The sequence below is a fragment of the Anabas testudineus genome, chromosome 10 (genome assembly GCF_900324465.2).
Source record: "Anabas testudineus chromosome 10, fAnaTes1.2, whole genome shotgun sequence".
Classification (NCBI taxonomy): domain Eukaryota; kingdom Metazoa; phylum Chordata; class Actinopteri; order Anabantiformes; family Anabantidae; genus Anabas; species Anabas testudineus.
In genome coordinates, this window is record NC_046619.1 from 21,472,715 (window position 1) to 21,488,512 (window position 15,798).

A 15,798-nucleotide genomic window follows, 5' to 3' on the forward strand; every position below is an offset into this window, starting at 1 on the left:
GATCTCCAAATGGAAGCGTGAGTGCACATTACACACACATCTACACCTACAATTTAAAATGATAGTAATTCTGCATTTCTGAATAAAGACAAAGTGCTGTTCGTGCTATCCTGACATAAATAAAGGTCGGTATCCTGCTCTGGGGTCAGGACCCGTCTGGACAGTTGAGTGATGGAAGTTGTCAGACTTCAGGTCTCAAGATGGAGGCATTGAGTATTAATGCTTCTCTTTTTAGTGAGAAGCAGCGGTAGTGCATCAAAGCCGGGCTTAGCTTTCATGATAACTGAATTTTTTAGTGTTAGTCTACCTAAGACTCTCATGTAATTAAACACATCAGTGACATTAAGCCATGCAAGTGTAAAGGTGACTCTGATTCCTCAGATTGAACCAGTTCCAGTTACTGACTATATAAGAAGAAAGATGAGTGACTGATGCTGATACGGGTAAGTGCAGCACCTGTTTTATGAGCCCTGCATGCTTTAAACTGTCTATGGTTTGTTAGTTGCTAAGATGGGATAGTAGATTGAATTTGTTTGGTTATATGGGCAGCATGTTTGCTAGCTTGTTGTTTGGCCTAGTTTCTTGCTAACACGAGGTTCCTAAAGAGTCTTAACCGGTTTCTTTGATGACTTGTTAATATAGTGTGAATATTTGTTTTTATGTTGTGGTTCTGGAATCGTGACAGTATTAGTAAGACATGCTGCTAGCATGTAGCCAGCTTGTTTTCAGCTGTTAGCTTAGCACGTGGTTAGCATGCTCATTGTCAGGCATTATTAGCTTAGCAGGGTACATAACTATGTACGAGTGGGAACTTTCTACTTGATAAGACTGGATGACGGTGATTACTTGGCTGTTGCTTTGTGAGTTGATTGCTTGTAATAATATTGCTCATTTCTGTAATACACATATAAATGACTTAAAAATGTCACTGTGTGCACATTTTGTACTTTTAGAAATCCAGTGACTAATGTGTCCCCAATGCAACAAACCGAACGAAACGATATGAAAACAAATGAGGGAAGTGGACGACTTGCTTTGTCTGTTTGTGGTGAACCCTGCAGTCCTCCTCAACCCAGATCTAATATCCAAATAACGTCAAAGCACTTCCTGAGCCAGCAGCCCAGATGAAGCTTTATGTGTAATCAATGACCTCTGACCTCTGGGACGCAGCAGGAGGGTTCACTCTTTACTGCCCCAAGAAGCCAACATATGCTTCTAAAGTGGAAGCTGGTAAAGAGTGGTGAGATATGGGGAAACCCACCTGAAAAGCCTGTCTTCAGTTGGTTCTTAGACAAAAGAGCAGAGTCTCTGTTGAAGGTACATAACAAGCCGCTTGGGCTAGTCGCTGTAGCTTAACCTGAGCAAATAGAGTGCAGTCGTTTTCTGCTAACTAGTAACTACAGGTGGAACAGGTGGAGCTAGATGGGGATGATGACTGGGCTATCGAGTGGACTGTTAGGTTTAGTCACCTACTGTATGTTAGTAGGGCCACAGCAGCTTAGCCTGAGAAGACAGAATATATAAGAGGCTCCAACCCAACTTTAAGCTCATTTATGTACCGCAAAATATCTTGCCTTTTAATTATGCATCAGATAAGTCATATCCTTCATTAATCCATGGTAAAGTCAAGTCTTTTTAAAGTGGAAGAAAAGCTCAGACCAAATCTCAGACCTCACATAAATTAGCAAAACAGATTGAGTAAAAGCTTAATAAAACTAAGATTGGGGGTGTTTAATCACATCATACTATTGCAAATTATTATAGTTCAAAACCTTCTCCAGATAAACACACACATTTCGCAAACCTTTCTTTTCCTCCTGTATGCCGTCTGCATACTAACAGTAGTAGTTAGTTTGCAGACTAATCTTGTTGACAGACGTGCACAAACTCTCTGTTTTGTTTGTCTTTTTAGATCTGGAAAGGGAGAAATGCACTTCTGTGTCCCAGTTTTCACAGAAAATACTTTTGCTTCCTCTCACCTGAAATCAAGCAGTTAGACTATGACAATCATGTAGTTTTTAGAATGCTTTTACAGCACATCAGCGCCACACACGAGAGAGCTGTTCTGCAGTCAGCTTTTATCTCTCATGTTGCTGAGAATGAGATAGTTGGGAAGGCGTGCCTGGTGATCCACGATCTGCATTTCTGCTCATGCAGACTTGAAAAATGCTGGCCTAAAGATAGAGTTTGCTGGGGTAAATATAGTCACAGTGGCATGTTTTATTTCTGTTGGTGTACAGCAGCCTAACTCACAGTTATGGTCATTTTTTCCATTTTAAACTGGAATTAAAGGATGCTGAAACGAATAAGATGTGCAACATCAGTACACTCATAATCCAAACTGTATGGCTAAAGGAAATTTTTTCTATCCCTTTTTGTACAAATGACTGAGATATGCAGTGTTTCATAGGCCAGAAATTTTGTGCTGTCTTAAATATAGTCTAGAAAACTTGGGGAAGAGCATTTCACCTTTGAATTTTGATGTAGGAAAAAGGCTTAGGAAGCTTAGGATTCTTAGAAGTTTGGTTTGTTATAGAAGAAAACCTTTAATATGGAGACAGATTGGTGTTTATGTTAGTTCAGTTGTGATATCTGGTCCACTAATCCTATCAAAACTATGATAATTTCAAACCTGTATTCTCTTTTAGTTCTAAATGCAATAGATTTTCTTCAACTGGTATAACAATATTTCACTCTCGTCCTCTATCTTTTTGGTAATGTGGACCAAAGGGTGATTAGAAAAAGTAAGAATATGCAGGTACCATGAAGGAACTGAAAAGCCCTTCTTTCCCTTCTCTTTATCAGGAATTAGAATGGCCACAGTGAGACAGCATATAAATGAGGACATTTGAAAATGCTGCACGTTGGCACATCAGTTTGTTACCTGTGTGTGAGAGAATGAGAGAGTGTGGGACATAAAGTGTGAGATATAATAAAGCAAATGACAATGACGGTAATGATGATAGGACAGAGGGAGGAAAAAGGGAGACAAGGAGCAAGAGAAGAAGAATGAGGAGGGAAATATGGTATGAGCAAGAAAAAAGAAGCGAAGGAGGCAGGAGAGGTGAAAGAGGTGGAGGTGGGGAAGGAGAGATGGTAATGAAGAATGAGAGAGGGACATAAGTAGAATATAAAGAAGGAAAAGAAATGGTGATACAGATAAGAACAAAACAAAGAAGGAGATAGAAAAGGTAAAGAAGACAAAGGTGTTGGGGAGGGGGGCAAGAGGAGGAGCATGAAGATGAAAGGAGATGAGATTATAATGAGACAGAAGATATTGAGGAGGAGAGACGAATGACAGAAGAAGGAGGAGCAATCAGTGCATGAGTTGGTGAAGAACAAAGGGATCGAGGAAGATGAAGAGTAGAAGAGGGAGATAATCGAAGAGTTGATTGTTTTTCAGTCTTGATTGTAGTGAGTACCTACAAAACACTCACATACATGTTTGTACTTTCACTGTGAAGATCTATACTGATCAAATTCTGTAGTTGTTAACTGGAATATCTCAGCTACGTGCATAATCCAAACATATCACCTTAACCCAAGTCTTCATTTGAATACTGTCCAGTGTCTTCACCATCCAAATCTTTCTTTAAACACAAATTGGTACAAGTTCCCAAACATAAACACACTGACACACTCAAAGCTGCACATCTGACAGAAGTAGAAGAAAACAAATATCCTCATTACGTCTCCATTGATTCGAGACAGAGACACACACACCATCTCTAAAAGTTTCTTCTGGCTTCCTTCTCACATTGAACTGTTCACTGTTTGTTTTCTTCATTAATAGCAGTGATGGTTGATTAGCTCCGTTCACACTCTAAATTGAACCGTGAAACCTCATCGTTCATGTCATTCACACAACCTGTGAGCTGAGTATGGGCCACATGTTGCCTATAAATAGACACTTGAGTCCAGCACACATTTGCTTCAAAATGGGGATACTGTAATTATTTATAGTACAACTTGAGGAAATACTGTGCATTGCTGTGTACAACTTCACTGTTATCAATATTCAGTAAAATTATCAATTAAAGTGATTGTTTTTGTAGTGAATGTAATGTTATTAGGGTTATATTGTGCAAGTTTGGGTCCAGAGTTCCACATGTGGTTGGGTTTAGACAAGAAAAGCACTTTGGTTAGTTTTGTTAGAGAGTTACAAAACTTTCAGCCCACACAGTATTTCTCTGACCTTAACCAAGTGCTGTGAGAAAAAGTTTAAGAACATTGTAATCACAAAAAACTGAGTGTTTCACGGCAAGATCAGATATTTAGACAGAGACAAAAACTGCATGTCGTGGATTCTAAACCAGAAAACATCCATTGTCTGTTTTAGTAAGATGCTTAGTATCAGTGTATGTTTCCCACGAAAGGTTTATTTGTAGATGTATAGAAATGTAATTTTTAGGATACTGTTGATCTAACTATAAATAAAAAGTTTCAAATAAGTGTAGCTCCCCTAAGTCTGTACAAAACAGTGTGTGAGTTCTATTGATCACCTGCTTTGGCACAGTTGGGCCTGAACAGCCCCCTCCCTCCCTCTAGATCAATGAACACATGACCCGTCTATGAAATAGGCCACGGCACTAATTGATAACTACAAACAAGACATGGCTTCCTATAATACACATCAATAGAGAATGTTGCTGTGTGTAACACTGTGTAATGTGTCTTGACAGCTTTATGAGATGTTAATATATGAGGCTGATATTAGCCTTAAATTAAAGTTTGATTGAACATGGATTTATTGTTGAGTTGATCAATGAGGCGCTGGTTGTTTATAGCCTGAGCTGCGTGATGCAACCATCAGACTCCACACATGTAACCATGAAGAAACTTTAGTATGCATGATTCCCATAGACAGTTTATCATGATGGTCTTAATGGTGTTTTTATCAGTGTTTGTTCCATTCTTGATGAACATTACATAATGTGAGAGGCACTGGAATCAATCCTCTTTAGTTTATTTTTCAAAAAACAGGTTCAAGACCCGCAGCACATCTGCACAATGCAAACCGCTGAATGAGCTTTCTTTATGATGTGTGTATTAATGGATCAGTGGAGTTACGTGCTGTAGCTGTAATGGGAATATAATGTTTTGGTGTAAATGCAATTGTATTGTTAAACATTGCTGTTTAGTGTGAGGGGAAAATAACCGCTGAGACTGGAGACACAAGATGTAGTATAAGAGGGAGAGTAAGAGTGAAGCATTTAATAGGATGAGGTAGAACATGGTATTAGAAGACACACAGTGAGAGAGGGACACAAGGGTAAAATCAGTTATTTTCATGCAGATGTATTCATCAAGATTTGACTAGATTACCTAAATAAACAAGCAGTAATAGAAATATCATTGCATTTAATTTCTTCCCAACTACAATGGTGTTTGTGTGATTGGTACTGTGGCTTTTTCACCCCATTACCTACATTGAAATTGATCTTTTCACAGTCAATGGTACAGGAGAAATGATTACAGCAACTCTTTCAGCGTACATATGGGCGCAGTGGTGTTGAATTAAGGTAGGCCTGAAAATAATGGGGACCTCTTCTTCAGTTTAAACCAGTTCATGTCATGTACACGAACAGATAAAAGCTTACACAAAGAGACATGTGGGTGAAAACTGAAAATACAGTCTAGCTATTCATTCTGGACTTTTTGTTGTTTTGTAACAAGGGAGTCTTTTCAGTGTAGAAAGAGAACAAACAGGTATGTTCGTACTGCATGGTCCTCGTGGCTGATGGAGAGAATCATTTCTCCAGTTACTTCTCTACTACTCTTCATCTCCCTACCACCTTTCTCATGCATCAGTTTCATCCTTTGCATCTTAATAAACCTGTCCTTAGTGGCCATTTTCTAAATCTAATAATATATAATATATAATAAATGGTCTCAAAGTTGTATTGGCAGTGGCTCCATGTCATTTTCACTGAAATTGTCCATGTGTGCGTCAAATAAATAAAAATTCTTTGCATGTGAAAAATCTCTATTAGTTATATATTATCATGTGACATAGCAAATGTGTCCAGGGCTGAATTTTTAATCATCAAAATTGGCTGTTAGCTTTGGCTGAGACAGTACATTACTGGTAACTATAGACTCATATGTAGATGACTAAACTCCCAGTCTAAAAATATCTGTTTTCTACTATAGCTAGTGAATAAATATCCATTTGTTGGATGGTTGATATACTGAACATTTTTCTAAATGGAGATAAACCCAAACTCACTCCACAAACAAATAGTCCATCATGTTACTGTGTTTGTGTGTAAGTGGTCATGTGTTACCCTTGAGGAATGTGGAAATACAGGCGGAGTGAATGTGAAAAACCGTATGTACACTTACTGTCAATTCAGCACATGTGTGGAAGTGTGACCTTGGGATTTGTGTGCATGTGTGAGTATATTTATTCTCCATATATAGAATATATTATCCTTCATGTATGACTGTGGGGCCTTGGGAAAGGTGGATTCACTTCCTTATTAACCGTTCAGGGCAGGGAATTTTACTAGCTGCAAGTTGGGGTGTTTGGATTTTTGCAGCATGTTTTACAGGCAGCACATAATCCTGATAATAGGCCTGTACTGTATAAGACTAAAACTACATATGTGAATAGCTCATGACGACCTGGAGCTGAGGTGAGTGAATAATGAGTTACAGTGAAGTAAACACAGAGACAAGAGGGTGGTGAGGTGTGACTGAACATTAGACCTGTGTTTCTCCTTTAAACTATGCCTTCAGGTGTAACAGAAACAGTTTATTTATGGCTTCTGTAGTTTAAAACATGACTTTTGTAATCTACAAGTCTAACGAAAAGGGGATTTGAATTTTTTTTATTCTGTCCACTTGCTAGCTGTCAGCTTCAGTTGGGACTTCTCTGTTTTATGATCACTTCACATCATTTCCACACTTTTTGGCCATATTATTCTTAATTTCAACGAGTCCTCCAGTCCTGTAATGTCCATACAGGTTGTTTGCACCAACCCTCTAAGTGCAGCCCATGAACAAAGGACAGGTCCATCTTCCCTCCACCACACCCTGTTCTAATTGACCAGCTTGTGGAAGTCTTCCTGTGGGCCAGACTATCCCCAGTTGAAACAGTACTGTCCTCTGAAAATCCTGCTGCATAGTGGGATAGAATTGTAAAAACAGTCGTCCACTAACAGATGAAAACGTTCCTGCTGGCCTGTAGCTGTATCCACTGTTGTTTTATGATTTCATCTTTGGGGAAAAATACAAAATAAATCACAGCAAAACATTAACTTCTCGGTCTGTGTACTTGGGGGTGTAGAAGCCCAAAATGGATGGCCAGTTATAGATTTCCACCAGGCTTGATGTCAACTGATGCAGCATTCTGAAGCAGACTGGCCAGACAGAACCTTGCTTTACTATCAGTCAACATGCAAACACACGTTCACCTCAAGCTTTGTGTACTGTATGTAATTGTATATAAATTTAGAAACGTGTCTATGTGCACCTTTCACAAGCATTTGCCGTAATGAAATATACAGTATATGACCATGAAAATATCCGTTATGATTCTCAGTGCCGATTTCAGCTGTGTGCTGGAGCAGCTGTAGTAATATGAGGAAATGTACATCAGCAATGTAATGTAATGTAATTGATGCTATAATTGATTTATTGGCCGGCATCGCCTGTATGCATGGACACCGTCTTAACAGACCATGTTATCATGTTTTACTCAGCATCACATCAGTGCAGTTCAGTTTTCCTGGTTCTGTGATTCAATCTGCAGAGCTGTTCAAGCACGTTCTTCTCATGGACACTTTTATTGAACTGCTGTTAAATGAATTTTCATATTAGACAAAAAGAAAAAAAAGATTCCAGCTGCACTTTACAGTTTCTTTTCTATCTTATCTATCAGCGTTTTCTCTTTGCCTGTTCTCTTTTGCAGGTTTCCTCACCCAGAACACAAATCAGGCACAAAGTGAAGTATATAAATAGAAACCTAGTTGTTTTGATTATTTTATTATTTTTATGTTTGGCATTTGGTACAAACTTGTTATGATGCCATGATGATCATGTCTTGAGTGTTTTGACTCCCTATGTACACATCATAGTAATGGCAAATGCAATTTGGTTTGTTTATGTGACCAAATCATGACCTTTCCACAATAGTGACCATGTGTTTATGATTGTTTCTATGACAACATAAAACAAAAGGTCCGGTACATCTGCCACCATAGGGGCGCTATTTCGAGAAACGCTTGTCACCATAGGGACTCTATTTCGAGAGAGGACTGACCAGTGTACTAGCCACCATAAGGGTGCTGCTATTTCAAGACACTCTTCTATGGGTCATGTGAAAGGGTAGAGACACACGACTTGTATGGTCATTTAGGTTGAAGGACGTGGAAGATCATGAAGGAATTGGCAGTGACAAAAACACAAGCTAGTTAGCTATTTAAAGTTAACATAACCATGAGACATTAAATAGAACAATATCAACATGTGCATACAGGAGCAGTAGGTGACGCTGTCCTAAGTAGTGCAAAGGTAAAGGTCAGCCTTCGCACAAAAACAATGAATAAACTGACAACAACACTCCCCGCTGTATGAATTAAGACCTATTAATACCAATCATTCAGATACACTCCACTCAATTCTATTCCTGCAGCTCTTCACCAACTTGGCCAAGCAAGTAATAAAATTCGCTGGTTACATGTCAACGATTCTCGCTGCCTTAAATTAAATACCGCCATAAATCAGAGCGTTCTTGATCCTGTAATGTCCTCTGCAAGATTCCTTTAAGGATGAGGAATGTAAATTAATTCATTCTGAGGACGCCACCGCTAAATATAACACAGAGGTACTGTAGGTAGTGAGTCTGGGAGCTCATGTTGATGTTTGCATCAATACTGTTTAAAATGGAGGTCAACAACAACACTTAATCAAGAGAGAACACTTCTCTTGATATTCATCTTCTGATTTGAATATCCGTCTTAAACTGCAGCCCGATTTGCATGCCTTGAATGTGTTTGCATGACTTTCGGAGTGCCAGTCATTTACAAGTATTCTTTTTAAACCAAAACCTGATTACAGAGCAGATTGTGCCTTTGTAGAATCACTAATTTACTACTGTTTACTACGATTTATTAGCTCTTTATGGAAATATTTAACAGTCTAAGTGTTACACTGGTGCATCTATTTTATTGGCCTATTTCACAGTAAAATGTGTTTCACTGGCCCTGCTGTGAGGCTGCTCTGCTGGCTCGGTGGCAGCATGGCTCACTGTCTTCATTGCGTCTGGCTTTGTGACAGACTGCCTCTAAGTCTCTCTATTTAAATCTAAGAGGTACTTGTATCCTTTATTTAAAGTAAGTAGCAATGACAGAGTAGCAATAAGACAATGGATGGATGTGTTCAAAAAAATCCTGCATTTAATATTTTAGTGTGATTCAATTTAAATAAGTATTAACAGTAAATGACCTGATTGCAAACAGTCAAACTTGGGAAATAGCTTAATTTCAAATGGTATATTATTTGAGTTGACTTAAATGTGATAATTTGCGTGGAAAAATACTTGCTGCAGAGCTTCCTAAACAGGACATTTTCCCTACCTCTGATATCACAGCCACAGTGGGGTTTGGCCCTTTTGTTGACTGTTATTGCAGCATGACACATGGCGACAATTATGTCATTGATGTGGTCTAGAGGAATTGTGATTGCAGCTTCGTATTGCTGTGGTGTGCAGAGCAGAAGGTTTACTTTATATTCAGCCTGTTGTGTTTTGGTCTCACATTGGAACATGTCATATATGATACCTATACCATTATCAAAGCAGCTGATGCCAGATGCTGCAGAGATTAACAATACCTTAAAGGTAACCTGAGGACTCTTTGACCACTAGTACCTCCGTGGAACAATGGGTTCCTGTTTTATTTGCATCAGGCATGTGCAGGAGGAGAGGCATGCACACAGCAGGTGGTATTAATGCACCAACAAAAGTAGCAGTGAGTTAACCAGGCCATAGATGTCGGAGAATGTCACCAGTAACATAAACTTGCTTATTTACAAGAAACTCCACTGGATACTACTCCGCTCCGATCAGAGAGAGTTAGTGTGAACATGTGTCTACAGTGTGAATATAATGTCAGGCTGTGTGACCTGTTGACTGACTGTCTGCATCTTTGACTGACTGGCTAGCTGCCTGTCTAGATTAATATGTACCAGTGTGTTCCCTTGTCCTGGATGGTTATATTTGGAACGTCCCTCTTACAAGACTGGATTCCTGTCAGCTTCTGAAGAGTCAAAATAAAGTGGGTGGTAAGGTCCACCTTAATGTTATTGGGTTCATTTAGGTTGTCTTGTGAATTATTCTCATAATGGGACATTCACCGTGTGCGTAGCTCAGCAGGGCCTGAGGTTGTGTTTTGTTCCCTTTCACTCGTGTAATGTTTGCTGTGGACTTAACTGCAGGAATCAGGGGCGCTGAGGTTGCTGCTGCACCTCCTTCTGCATGTTCCCAAGGTATGTTTGTATTGTTACTGATGTATAATTTGTGTTTATTAATGGTCTGGCCTGGATTCTGAACACATTATACTTTAAATGTAGTTATTAATCAACATTTAAAGAGCGCTGTGTAAAAACTGTGCATGTTTCATAAATTACAGTTTATTTTTATAAATTCGTCTAATCAATAATAGTATTGTGATTTAGTTTATTATTATTATTATTATTATTATTATTATTATTATTATTATTATTATTATTATTATTATATAAATGAGCTTTTCTGTGATTCTGTGATTTCCAGATATTGAAGTCTTTAAAATAAGAAACTAACTTGATCATGGTTTTATTTTCTGAGAACAGAAAATGCATTATAGTAGCTTGGAAAATAACTTAATCATCAAAACTCTTTGGTCCTTCAAGAGAATTTCTTTTCAGATTTGTACTATGTGGTGAAAATAAATGCTTATACCAGAAAATGCTTGAAGCTTCTGTTGCACAGGTAATTTTACCCAGATTATACTTTTTCTTCTCACTTTATTAAGTGAGAAGGTGCAAACACTGAAACTATTTCTGAAGTTATCTGGGGTCAGCGTGACCACTGCACGTTGGCAGAGCTCAGTAACTCACTGTGTTTACAGCCCTGTTACCTTTTGATCAGCAGATACCAGAGGACAGAGGTAAGCTGAGGATGAACCTGGAATATTATTGGAATGTCCACTTAGATTAAATACTGCACTCACCTCTAAGACCACCTGACAGAGACCAGCTTTGGTTAACAGTCTGACCTTAGATTGCAGCCTTCTTTTTAGGTGACTGCCCCCTGAGGACTAAACATTATTGAAATGTCACCGTGGATGGTCTGGATGCTGCTGAGATACACATAATCTCAGTTTACATTTGAGAGACCTGGACTGCTTTTAGTGTTTGTGGCGGTCAGCTGTAGTTCAGTGTGTTGTGAGCCTGCTTGGGTTTCTGCAGCTTGTCCTCTTCGTCCTCTTGAGACATTTGTTTTGTCCGGCCCCTCTGGCACTTCCTCCAGCAGATTTAGCTTTTATTCTCTTTCTCCTTTAGTTTGTACAACTTCATATAAAGTGAGACAAAATGAACTGTCCTGTTTGTTCTCTTAAGCTTCATTCATCTGCAGATTAACACTAACATCTCTGTAGCTCTCAGTTTCTTTCCCCACCTGTCCTCACGAATCCACAAGCCTCTCCAGGAATAATGTGTGGCAATTATCAATAGCCCAGTCTCACATCTCACCTCTCACCTCTGACCTGCTGAATCTTAGTTTCCTGTAAAGCTAATGATTGAGAAGTTGAAGGTTATTCTGTTGTCAACCTTGCCTGGCAGTCTTTCTGGGTTGGGGCTGGCTGTAGGCCTAAAATGTAAATTTAAAATGTAGTAACAGAAGACGGGGACATCACTGGAACACTAATATGGAACGGTTTGTTGGCATTCCAGTAATGTTGGCTCCCACTTCTGAGGCCACACTGACCAGGCAGCATGCAAACACAGCACGCTGGCGAGTTATGGCAAGACTGCTATTTTTACCAGTTGAGTAACAATTACACTTATTGCACATATCTAGAACAAGTACACACTTGATGTTACTACAGAGTGCATTTACATTTAGCCAAAGGTTCTATGTTCACTGTATGACAATTAGTTTTGGGTAATTGGATGAACTGAAAATGTGTTTGGTAATATCCACCACCAAATCACAACCTAAACTGAAATCGTATGAACCCCAAGGTCATAAAGCTGCGTTTAAATGTGCTGTTGTGGTCTCATTGTTTTTGCAGTTAAAATGATCAAAAGTCCTTTGAAGACATAAGAGATGAGTATTATGTCAGTTTGTGTGATGATTGAGGGATATGTATATGGTGCAGCAGATTTTGCAAATGACATGAATATTGGATTAGAGTAAAGTAAAATGGTGCTTTGGTTTCACAATAACAGAAACGGGAGGAGTGGAGGCCACAGTTCATCACTTACTCAAAACAAAACCTGTCATGTAACAGCACTGCATTCGGTGGATGTAGAATTTGATGCTTTTTTGTGGGTGTGGTTTCTGATGTTTTAGGAACACATGGCTTCACTGAACTTGTTTAACGGGCAGTTATTTTTTGATTGCATGAAAACATGATATGACATGTGTACATAATATATATACATGTCATGTAGAGACCAAATCTGTGATGCTATATAAGATGCTGAGACCAGAAAACTGGTATTGTTAATACTCCTTTATAAAAAGAGGCGCCAAAGGAGCTCCCTCTTGGTGCCTAATTCTAACCTTAATGGATAATATTGTGCCCAAAGTTTGTGTCTGTTAGAACAACACTGTACTCACTAAGGTGGTGTTTACTGTGCTGTGTTATTGACACAGGCAGGAACAATAATGGTATCTACAAAAAGAAGAAGTGAGGATCCTGATTTCACAACTGTTTTCTTACTTCACTCTAAAACAAATTGATCGTCACACAGGCACAGGTAGATCATTCCAGACACACACACACACACTGTGTTTTTGTTGTTGTTGTTATCATTATTGGATTTAGAAATAACACACAGCTCTCTGTTATGGTCATCACCGTCTTCACTTAGGTTGTGTAATGACTAAGAGATATGTATATGATGCAGTAGATGATGTGAATATTGCATTAAGCTGAACTGTACTTTGGTTAGAATGTAGAGTAGAAATAGGAGGAGTGAAGGCCACAGTCGATCATTTACTCACAACAAAACCAGCCATGTAACAGCATTGCATTCTGGACCGTATCCTAGATTTATCTCTGCATGATTGTTGAAGTTTGCAAAAAGCCAAAGGAAAACCAAGTCCTTCCTCTGATTCTCAGGGGCTGATGTCCCTCACTAGTGATATTTGATCAAGAATTAATTTGTCTCCTTCTGGCCAATTATTGACATATAATAAAACACTGATTCAACGTGTAGAGTGGTGTTAAACATTTAAAGGAAGAACTTTTTCCTGTATTGCATATTTGGATTTGATAAGAACATGTAGGTGGGGTTTATGACTGGAAACACACAGCTTGACTGAACTTGTTTAATGGGCAGTTGGTTTTCAATGGATGAAAACATGAAACATTTTTCTAAAAATCTCGTTTTTATACAACTCAGTTATATTCTCCATATGCAGCTGTTAATGTAAATACGTTGATATTTAAAATATAAATTAAATGTACACAGGCAACGTTTTTCTGTCTGTCAATAAATTCACTCAAATCTGTGATGTTGCAGTTCAACCTCCAGATATGTGTCCAACATTAGTGAAGGTTGGATTGGTTGGCTGGAGACTAATTCAGAAAAATTTCAACAATGCTTTGTAAGTGAAGCTCTGCAGAACTACTCAGGTTAGCTAAAGGATCAAAACCACTGGATTTAAAGAGTGAAGATGAAAATAACCACACAGAGAATGACGGTTCTACTCTATACACTATGTATAGTCATTCGAACAACGCGTCTGTTTGTGAGCGTTAGCAACAAACAGGTTGGTTATTATTTTACCACTCATCTTTGTTTTCTCTGCCAAACAAATGTGACTGACTTCAGGACTTTATTTCAAAACCTGTTTGATGAACTGACTGTTTCCTGATCCCACATCTCATTTACTGCACGTTGGTGTTGATTGTGCAGTGTTATTGACACAGACAGGAACAATGAGGATCTCAGAAAATGATGCTAATTTCAGAAACTGTCTTCTGTCTTTATTCTAGAAGCTCTTTCACACACACGTGCACATTTTGTGTTAAGGTCAGTGTTGTCAGCTTCTCAAAGACCTGCAGAGCTCTGTTACGGCCATTAGACGGTAACTTGTTCCTGACCGAACTTCACGAATCACTCACATAAAACTGGTCAAATAAAACTGTTGTTTATTTTTTATCTAAAGGTGTTTTTGCAGATGTAATTCACCATTTTAAAAAAGACAGGCAGCAGTGAAATGAAGTCAGACTGCTCTAGTTTTAGTTCAGGTTGGTGCAGTAGGCAAAACAAAAGAGCAACTATGTCTGGCATCTTCATCAAATGATGCTGCAGCTGCAGAGCTCTGATCGTACAGGACGAGTTCACAACAGCAGCCTGTTATCAGTGAGTGCACATGTGCAAAAGTGAAATCAAAGTATGAATCATTCTAAATGTAATACTCTATCAGGAATCTGAAAACAGTCTTAGGTTGTAGAGCTCTCTCTTCCTCACTCTGAGATTAAACCTTCATAAAATTCAGCTGAGCAGCAAATGGGTTCTTTTTTATGTCATGAGGAAAGTTACTGGCAATTGATGCTTTGTCTTGCAAAGCAAAACATGTCCCGGCAGCAAATCCTTGGACATGAAATTAGTTTAAAGCAAACGGTACTTAAAGCTACAATATGCAATTTAAGCTGATGCTAGCATGAGACACTCTGCACAGGAGGCGTCGACTGCACCTCTCGTGACTGTTAGTCCCAATCCTGTTAGTATTTACCTCCCTAAGGGACCGTTTTGGTGAGTAAAGAAGCTAATGGATGATTACGTTTGCTCCTGACTTACTGCTCAACTTTCTGCTGTTAAACTGAATAGTCCTTTGTCAATGAAAGCAGCGTCAGCTCGTAGTGTTGTGACTAAAATAGAAGATCAAGTTTTCTTCAGTTGCACTGGCATCAGCTAATTGCATCAACTCTGCTAAATGATTGACAGAAGTTGGGTTTGCAGTTGCCTGGCAACAGGGTGCTGCCAACACTTATGTCTGTGCCGGCACCTCAAAACAAAGGCAGAGTTTTGGAGCCTGCAAAGTGCATCCTGAATGATCGGGCCCTTTGTATTTTGGGATTTGTGATAATAACGGAGCTGAATGAAAGAGAACCGGTTTGGATTCATGTCAGCTTGCTTGAGTTTGGCCTCAGTAATGAGCACAAATGATGTATGTTTGATCTGAAATGCTACGGAGAGGGTGGAACCGTCCTGTTTTTATAAAAATGTACACAGCTATGGGTTAGAATAGAGGCTAATAAAATCAGTAGCTGCATTATAATTTATCATTCCCCTCTGTATGAAGGTGGAAACAGTTTGATGGAGGCCTATCGGGGCTGGCTGCTTTTATTTCAAAGGAAATAGAAAAATATAAAAGAGCATCTAACATCTGAAAAGATATTTTCCCACCTCAGTCTTTGGCATTTTAAATAAAACCAGTAGTTTATTATTTTATTGTAGAAGTGACTGGATGTTGTTGTTATAGACAAACTATCGAAGTAGAAGAATAATTTCCACTGAATTCAATGACAGGTAAATCCCATTACTCCCAGTTCTACTGCACAGCCTCCTGGAGCC